Here is a 9,240-nt window from a genome sequence, read left to right on the forward strand (position 1 = left end):
AGAGCTCAATTTTGTAGGAAAGTGGATCTTGAGGGCAAAAGTTGAGAACTCCAGGTTCAGACTATAAAGGAGAGGAATAGTATAAGAATAGGGTAGATCTGGAAGACAGAACCCGAATTCTTGTTCATCTCTGGTCATTGGAGAGATGCAACTGTTTGACTCCATTTCCACACAAGAACAATAACAGGAGAGGGACATGTAGGATTGAGCAGGCATTGGGGCTGGAGGTGAGTGATGTTGGTGTTGGTATTAAATGATGAATGCAATCTATGATGACAATGCAGTACAAGATTATGCAAAGTTCTGCAAATCAACATGATGTCCAAGAACACAACAGACACTGGGGAATCACATTTTCTATTTATTCCTACCTATTTATTTCTTGTCAGGAAATGGGGTATTGCCTTATCAAGGGATGTTCAATTCTGTTTCTAGACAGCCATATTTCTGAAGGGTTTTCTCCAAATCAAAATTAAATTTGCTTGAACAAGCTATTCAAGGTCCGCTGGCATTATTAGAATTTTCAGAGCAGGCTGGAACTCTGGAGGAAGATGGCAATTCAGGAGCAGGGTTGGACACCCCTCGGCCTTACCTAATACAAATTAAGAAGTGTGCTATGTCCCAGGATGTGGACACAGGATGTTCTGGTGTTTACTTATATTAACATCTAGGCTATCTTCCTTTATTATTGTTTGTAGTTTTATGCCATCTAGTTTTGTTTTGAGTAATTATTTTTTTGCACAGCCAATCAGAGGCAAAGACCCGCCCCATCTCTGTCTCTGATTGGTTTAGACCACGATATTATCCAACCATGAGTGTGAGTTCCGTCAAAGGAGATCAAGCACTTTATTCGTGGAGAGGCAGCAAATGCGAGGACGTTAGGTGCACCAGTGCGATCTAGGAAAAAAAATTAGTCTCACCCTTACAAATTCTGGTCACGTGCAACCAAATTTGTCTCCTAGAGCCCTGAATCTTGTTTGTTTCTTAAGTTATTGATAATTTGTAGGATTTATTCCAAATTGTAATTCCATACACATTTTGGGTGTATTTTGTTGTTCATTTAAGTTGATAATTGGACATGTTATGTTCAGTACATTTCCAATCAATATCTGATCCTGGTATCGGCAAGTAGTGTGTAGAGAGCGACACAGTCGTATCAAACTCATCCTTAGTGTAGAGTAGGCGTTTTGTACCAACTACTGTACATTTTCTTTTGCCCATACAGTAAGGAACATAATGATTTGAACACCCTGCTATTTTGCAAGTTCTCCCACTTAGAAATCATGGAGGGGTCTGTTATTGTCATCGTAGGTGCAGGTCCACTGTGAGAGACATAATCTAAAAAAAGCAGCTTGAATTCTGACCCTCAAAGACCTGTTGGTCTGCCTTTAAAATGTCCACCTCCACTCCATTTATCATCCTAAATTAGATGCACCTGTTTGAGGTTGTTAGCTGCACAAAGACACCTGTCCACCCCATACAATCAGTAAGAATCCAACTACTAACATGGCCAAGACCAAAGAGCTGTCCAAAGACACTAGAGACAAAATTGTACACGTCCACAAAGCTGAAAAGGGCAATGAGGAAATTGCCAACCAGCTTGATGAAAACAGGTTCACTGTTGGAGCAATCATTAGAAAATGGAAGAAGCTAAACATGACTGTCAATCTCCCTCGGACTGCGGCTCATGCAAGCTTGTGGGGTCTCAATGATCTTAATGGCACTTTTCCATTACCAGTACAAGCTCGACTCAACTCGGCTCGCTTTTCGCATTGCAGACAGCTGGACCCTCTCTTCGGCAACCAAACAAAGGAAAGTCTGCACCTCCTTGTTTGACCACGGCATATTCTTCCGACTTGCCATAATAATGGTAGTAAGTTTAGTAACTATCTCTGGCTAAACTTTAAAAATGGCGGGGATATTCTGGATACTCCATCTGACACGTGCAATGATGACGCAGTGAATGGTGACGATTCTCTCTGACCAATCAGCAGTCGGCATTGTTTTCTTTTTAGTACCGGCTTAGCTCGCCTTAGCTTGCTTAGAACCTCGCCAGAGGTGATACTAAAAAGAGTACCCGAAAGCAGGTACAGGTACAACTTTAACACAGTAGAAAACCAAAGGCGAGCCGAGTCGAGCTGGTACTGTAAAGTGGAAAAGCGCCATAAGGCAGGTGAGAATCAAATCAGCCCAGAACTACACGGGAGGAGCTGGTCAATGACCTGAAAAGAGCTGGGACCACCGTTTCCAAGGTTAATGTTGGTAATACACTAAGACGTCATGGTTTGAAATCATGCATGGCACGAAAGGTACCCCTGCTTAAACCAGCACGTCAAGGCCCGTCTTAAGTTTGCCAGTGACCATTTGGATGATCCAGAGGAGTCATGGGAGAAAGTCATGTGGTCAGATGAGGCCAAAATATAAAATTTTGGTCATAATTCCACTAACCGTGTTTGGAGGAAGAAGAATGATGAGTACCATCCCAAGAACACCATCCCTACTGTGAAGCATGGGGGTGGTAGCATCATGCTTTGGAGGTGTTTTTCTGCACATGGGACAGGGTGACTGCACTGTATTAAGGAGAGGATGACCGGGGCTATGTATTGCAAGATTTTGGGGAACAACCTCCTTCCCTTAGTTAGAGCTTTGAAGATGTGTCGTGGCTGGGTCTTCCAACATGACAATGACAGGAAGCACACAGCAAGTATAACCAAGGAGGGGCTCTGTAAGAAGCAAATCAAGCTTCTGGTGTGGCCTAGCCAGTCTCCAGACCTAAACCCAATAGAGAACCGTTGGAGGGAGCTCAAACTCTGTGTTTCTCAGCGACTGCCCAGAAACCTGACTGATCTAGAGAAGATCTGTGTGGAGGAGTGGGCCAAAATCCCTCCTGCAGTGTGTGCAAATCTGATGGAAAAACTACAGGAAACGTTTGACCTCTATAATTGCAAACAAAGGCTGCTGTACCAAATATTAACATTGATTTTCTCAGGTGTTCAAATAGGCCTACTTATTTGCAGCTGTATCATACAAATAAATAGTTAAAAAATCATAGATTGTGATTTTCTGTTTTTTTTGTTTTTTTTTGTTTTTTTTAGATTGTCTCACAGTGGACATGCACCTACGATGACAATTTCAGACCCCTCCATGATTGGGTGGGAGAACTTACAAAATAGCAAGTTCAAATACTGAACTTGGTGTTCAAATACTTATTTTCCTCACTGTATAGGCATACATTTTTCTTCTGAAACCTGCAAAATCTCACCATGCAATGGTGTCGTGGATATGTAATGTCGACATGACGATGGGTGACAATGCCAGTCTGAATTAGCGTACTCCTGTTCCTAGTAGATCAGTCAAAAAAAAAAAAATACTAGACTTTTATAAATGTTGCATATTTGGCCATACTACTCATTGGGTGAGCAGTATAGATGTATTTGACCCTGGGTTCTCTCTGCACCCAGATTTAGTAACATGTTTATTGGTTATTGATTTGTTGTTTATACATTTTTAGTTAACACTACAGGTCAAACATTGACATTATTGATTGCTAAACTATTACTTTATTTCTGGCCATTTATTTGTTCTTTACAGTAATTTTGAAGTTAAGACAAAAAATTGCAAAACAGTTTTCAAAATGTTAATCAATCATTCATCCCAGCTTTGTTAGGTTTTTGTCTTGTGCTGACTATTCCATGGTTTGAAGTCTTCATAAATCTTTCTTAGTTATAGTTTTGGGCTGTATTGGAGAGCACAGTAGAGGAGAGATTGAAAGTGATGGGAGAAAGGGGTGTGGGATCAGGAAATTCAGGTTGCCCAAAGCGCTGTTGAACAATATGTTGAAGTACTGCCCACAAGTCAGTGGTTCCGAAGCCTACATTCTTGTCCTTTTTCTTATAAGGTAAAAAATGGCATGAGATGTTTTAAGTCGGTGTCTTGATGTAGGACCAACTTGGTATACCAGTAGAAGCCACAGACTATCACCACCTTCTCCGTGTTTGGCTCACAATAGGTGAACCAGCCTTCTTCCTCCTCAACATTGTCCCCTTCCATTGCTTCATGGCCATTTTAGGCTTTCTTTTTTACTACCACTTAAACGGTCATACCTGTAACTGGAAGCTCTTTCTTTGCAATTTATACTATTTGATAATTACAGACAGGTGTGTTGGAGCAGAGGTGGTAGGAAGGTAGATCTGATTGAAGTATTTTGATCATACATGTACTTTTGATCGTTGACATGACATCTACCTTTTTGATTTGGCAAATTATGCAGGACAGTTGAGAAATACTACATTATATTTAGGAGATTGTGGCAGATTGATACAATCTTTAAACTTGTATCAAACTCTTTCCATTGCTGGTTATATTATTGTACATTTCGTGTAAAAAAAAAAAAATGGCCACTCTTACACCTTACCTTCAGAAAATGAAGCTTCTAGATCAGTGATGTCAAACACTGTGGCACTTAGGTCCTCCAGGAACTGAATTTGACAAACCTCCATCCACATGCTGACATTTTAAGTCGCCATGAAACAGAAGTTGTTATCGTCTTTTCTTCACTGTAGTGACTAGGCATGTACTGGTATGAAATTATCATGCTGCAGTTAATTGATTGAGCTTTTATCATGCTATGGTATTATCACAATATTTTAATTGCTCAAGAGAAACGGATGGATAGTGGGTATCTAACAACAGCTTGCATCACAATGTGTAATTGTTAGGGGTGTTAAAATTAATCGTTTCTACGGTGCATCGCGATGCAGACGAGGACGATTCGGTATCGGTTCAGTAATAGCCCATAACCGGTTATAATGTACTGACGCTTTTCTGACGTCAGCACCGCGTGTTGCGTGCTCGCGGCAATACAATGGCAGAGGGTGGCGAAACGACAGAGCGTGCATTAAAAAATGCTCCAAGGGGGTGTGCAATATGACGATTTTTAATCGTGGACGATTAAAATGTCTCCACGATCTGCTTTTGAAGAAATATCGTAGTATCGTGTTACAGTGCATTCTATCAGTTCAGTTCTGGCGCCTCCGAATCTGTACAACGCGACGTAGCCTAGACATCACACGTTAATGAATAGGTACGGGACACTGCAATTCACAAAAGTTCATTACTTGCATAAGCCTTGCTGGTTAAACATTTAATCCACGCGCTGATGCGCTGTTCTAACGTGCGCTTTCCTGACCGCATATACCCACGACAATCACAGGCACTAGAAGCCTGTCAAACTGCGCCTGAATACTGGACTAAGTTATCTTTCGAGTCTTATTATGCTAATACTGTTAAATACACACAATGTGTACATAAACAGGCTACGTCTAAAGTGAAAGCAAACATTTGAGAGAATATCTGGTGTAATATGCGTCTATATTAAAAGCGTCGCGTGCTGGTCTATAAACGACAGGAGTAAATAGTACTGCCGCTTGTCCTTAAAGGGATAGTTCACAAAAAAAAAAAAAAAAATCTGTCATTAATTACTCACTCTAATATTGTTCCATACCTGTATTCATTTCTTTCTCGTGCTGAACACAAAAGACATTTTTTTTAATGTGGGTAACCAAACAGTTGCTGGTCCCCATTAACTTCCAGGAGACAACCTATAAAAAAACAGGGGGACCAGCAACTGTTCGGTTACCCACATTATTCAAAATAACTTTTATTTTAAACAGAAGAAAGAAACGTATTCATGTTTAAAACCTCTTGAGGGAGTAAATTAAGACCATTTTCATTTTTGAGGGAACTATCCCTTTAGTGTTAATAAAAAATAAAAAACACACAAGAAGAAAATCACTCACTGACTGAGAACTTTAATAGTAGCTTTAATAAGAATCAATTTATTCAGTGAAGTCTATGTAGTGTTTTAATTTCATATTTGTTAATTTAATTACTTTCTTCAATGCTACTGCTAAATACACCTACTGCATCTGAAAAAATAAAGCACTATTTATTTAATTTGAAAATTAATTTGTGTAATGTTTATCTTGTCTTTTTTTTTAATATAAAAAAAAAAAGAAAATGACAAAGATTTTTATCTTCGCCACTGGCCTAAATGTATGCCTTTCATTTTTCTTTTGTTACCTAAGGATTTGTTTTTAACATTAGTTTGGCTGTAATGAACAGCCACTTGCAAAATATTAAAACCAAATTGAAAAAGAATCGTGATAATAAAATCGTGATCGTGATTTTCCAAAAAAAAATCGTGATATGATATTTTTTCCATATCGCCCACCCTGAATTGACAAAATTGTATACATGTGAAGCAAAATTGAAAAATAAGGATGCAGTGCATCGTCAATGCATCGTGATGCATCGAGATAATCGAATTGAATCGAATCGAAGACTTTATAATTGTAATCGAACCGAACCGTGAGACCAGTGTAGGTTCACACCTCTAGTAATTGTTATTTTCAAAACATATGGTAACTGAACAGAATTTTATTACGTTTAGTGACATGTTACAAAGTTAACATGGTACAATGACTGGTAGGCCACTGTTTGTATTCAATTAAATTCTTGGATTTCAATCTTAATTTGATATTGACTCATTTGGATAAATTATAATGGTAGGCTACAGTCTGCATGTTATTTTTTCACAAGAAAAAAAATATCTCGCATAATGCTGTAAAGATACTGAGAGAAATGAAATATAATGCGTTTTTCATTATAATAACAATTATGTAATGACAAGTAAACATATAATATGTAATAGTGTACATATTTAGCAAAATACTCCTCTGTTTTTTCTAGTCAACTAATGTGCTGGTAATTAAAAGACTTTCCTGAGGTAAGTGTAACGTTCTGTGACTTGATTGTTCTCCTGCAGTTTTATTGACCTCTTTCCATGTTTGAAAAAACACTGATTGATCGATTGTACTTTATTTTTAAATAAAAAGTAACAGATGATCGGGTTACTTGAACGAGGTGTAGTGATCTGTTACATTGGACAGAAACTAAGAGCCGATTTATTTAATTTTTTTTCAATATCAAAAATAACCTGCTCTGTCTAGACTATCGGTGTCGTGTCCTCTTTGCTCCACTATTTTTCACTGCTTGAGAGCATGTGAAAAGTGTCAATTGCGTAAAGATAGGACGTGGAATGTGCGCTGGGTTCAGCGTTGCTTCAGATACAATGCGATTTGCTATTTTTTACTTTTTTTTTTTTTTTTTTTTTTTACTATTTTGAACTGTGTCTGTGCTTTGGTCAAAGCGGCAACGAAACGTCCCCGTGCGCATATTCTGCGTCCTGTCTGAAAGGTGCTTGAGGCTGAAGTTGAATGTGTGAGTTGCGCTCCTTCCGCCATGCTTCTACTCCATGTTAGGATTGTTTACATTAGAGTACGCACTGCGCTGCATGCACACAGTGCTTATACATGTGGGTATTGTTTACATCAGAGTGCGCAGTGTTTTGTGCAACATGTATGCAGTGTTTAAGTGGTTGATGTAAAAAAAAAAGCTAATGTGCGTTCTAAAAGTCTAAATTCGAATCATCTATTATTTTTCTTGGTATTTTGTATTGCCCGCAATAACAATATTGTGCATATTCATTACCGCGATTTGTATTTGCGAATACCGGCACATGTCCAATAGTCTCGAACAAGAAAAAATGTAGGTCTAGGCTTAATTTTAGGCACGGGGAATTTATTGGATGTTTGTATGGTTGTGGTTTGCTATTGCTGCGATCTAATGTGAGTGACAGGTTGTCTGCACTCATGCGTCATCAGAAGAGAGAGCTGTTGCTGCACATTATTTTGAAAGCTTGAAGGCACATGAATAAAAACATAAAATGTTTATGGATAATTTACAATAAATAGCCTACTGAGAAATAACATTTAAAAGGGAAATGTATTCTGTTTTATTTTCATCTTGACATTTAAGGGGGAAAACTTTTGTTTATGTTCAAATGTATTTGAAGCCCACACTCCATGTATCTTTGATCTTGTGTATGGTTAGAGAACCTCTCTATATCCTGGATGTTTTGCATATAATCAGAGATGATTGGGGCCTGGTTCTGTCTCACTCCAAAATTACAAGAAAGAATGACGGGGTACTTTGTGTGATGAACAAAGCAAAATGCAAGTTTTGCAAAAGCTGAGATGAACTGCAAAAGTGCTCTGCAAGAACAAAAAGCTCTTAGATTTCTAATTGATTCATTACCTGCTGATTACTTAAGCGTTAATGTCTTAGCATGATGCTGTGGCAGTGCTACTACATAGTTGGCAGTACAGTTCGGAAAGTTTACGTTGGATATTATTATTATTCGTGGTTAGAGATGCACCGATTGATCGGCTGGTAACCAGAATTAGCCGATTTTCATGTGATCGGCTAAGATCTGGCCGGTCAGTCTGACATGTTGATTTTATGCCAAAATGCACTCATTAAAATGATTAAAATTGCGCAACATCAGCATCACACGTGCACACGGAAAGTGCATGTAGGAAACCTTATGAATTACGGCCGTTTTACACTGCAAGTGTGAACGGCGCGCATTTTTTTTTGGTGTGTATGTTAATCAACGAGTGCAATTCACACCGGGAGAAGGAGCCGTGCTTGAGTGCCAAGCAGGAGCGGCGCATGAGCAGCAGTGAAGCGGTTTTGGCACCAGGTCTAACTTTAATTGAGCGTGAGCAGCACAAAAAAATAAAGCACACTTAATGAACAAAATAAATATGATTTCACACAAATAGTGGCCAAAATGCACAGAATTTGCATGTCTAGTGTTTTTTTTTTTTTTTTTTTTTTTTTTTATTAACAAGAACTGGAGTATGTCAGAAATTAAAATGAGGACACTTCTATTGAGAAAATATTTATAGAAAATTTACCCATTTAAACGTTTTTATTATTCAGTTTGGGTAAAAGTATTTGGGGTTTTATAAATGAAAATAAATATTTGCCATTGAAAATAAAGTGGTTAGAAAAAAAAATCGGAATTGGCTAAAATTGATATCGGCAGGTCAAACTCAATGAAAATCGGAATCGGCCTAAAAAATTCAAAATGGTGCATCTCTATTAGTGATAGTATTTTAGACATCCATATTATACCAATAAACATCAATTTTATCAGTAATTGATTTTATATATGCTGCTTTTGAAATAGATTTCTTTTTCTTTATGCAGGTCTTTGGGCAAATCAGCTATAATGTTCCTACTGATATGTAGTGGATAAGTGCGGTGAGCATTTAATTTCATCCTATTTAATTTTATTTACAAATGTGTGCTGTTTTGGTAATCACATGGACA

At 38.1% G+C, this 9,240-nt stretch overlaps 2 protein-coding genes across 3 annotated transcripts in view; both read left to right on the forward strand.

The window, feature by feature from the left end:
• The window catches only part of znf1035 (zinc finger protein 1035), a 33,141-nt gene that overhangs the window by 14,721 nt on the left and 9,180 nt on the right, over window positions 1-9,240 (forward strand). For both annotated transcript variants that reach the window (XM_039679609.2, XM_089117660.1), the window contains one exon: window positions 9,118-9,171. The gene's annotated coding sequence lies outside the window, so the exon portion shown is untranslated. The remainder of the gene's footprint in view (window positions 1-9,117; window positions 9,172-9,240) is intronic.
• The window catches only part of LOC120484558 (uncharacterized), a 30,685-nt gene that overhangs the window by 4,853 nt on the left and 16,592 nt on the right, over window positions 1-9,240 (forward strand). The gene's annotated exons all lie outside the window — the stretch shown is intronic.

The sequence above is a fragment of the Pimephales promelas genome, chromosome 12 (genome assembly GCF_988280905.1).
Source record: "Pimephales promelas chromosome 12, fPimPro1.hap1.1, whole genome shotgun sequence".
NCBI classification, from domain to species: domain Eukaryota; kingdom Metazoa; phylum Chordata; class Actinopteri; order Cypriniformes; family Leuciscidae; genus Pimephales; species Pimephales promelas.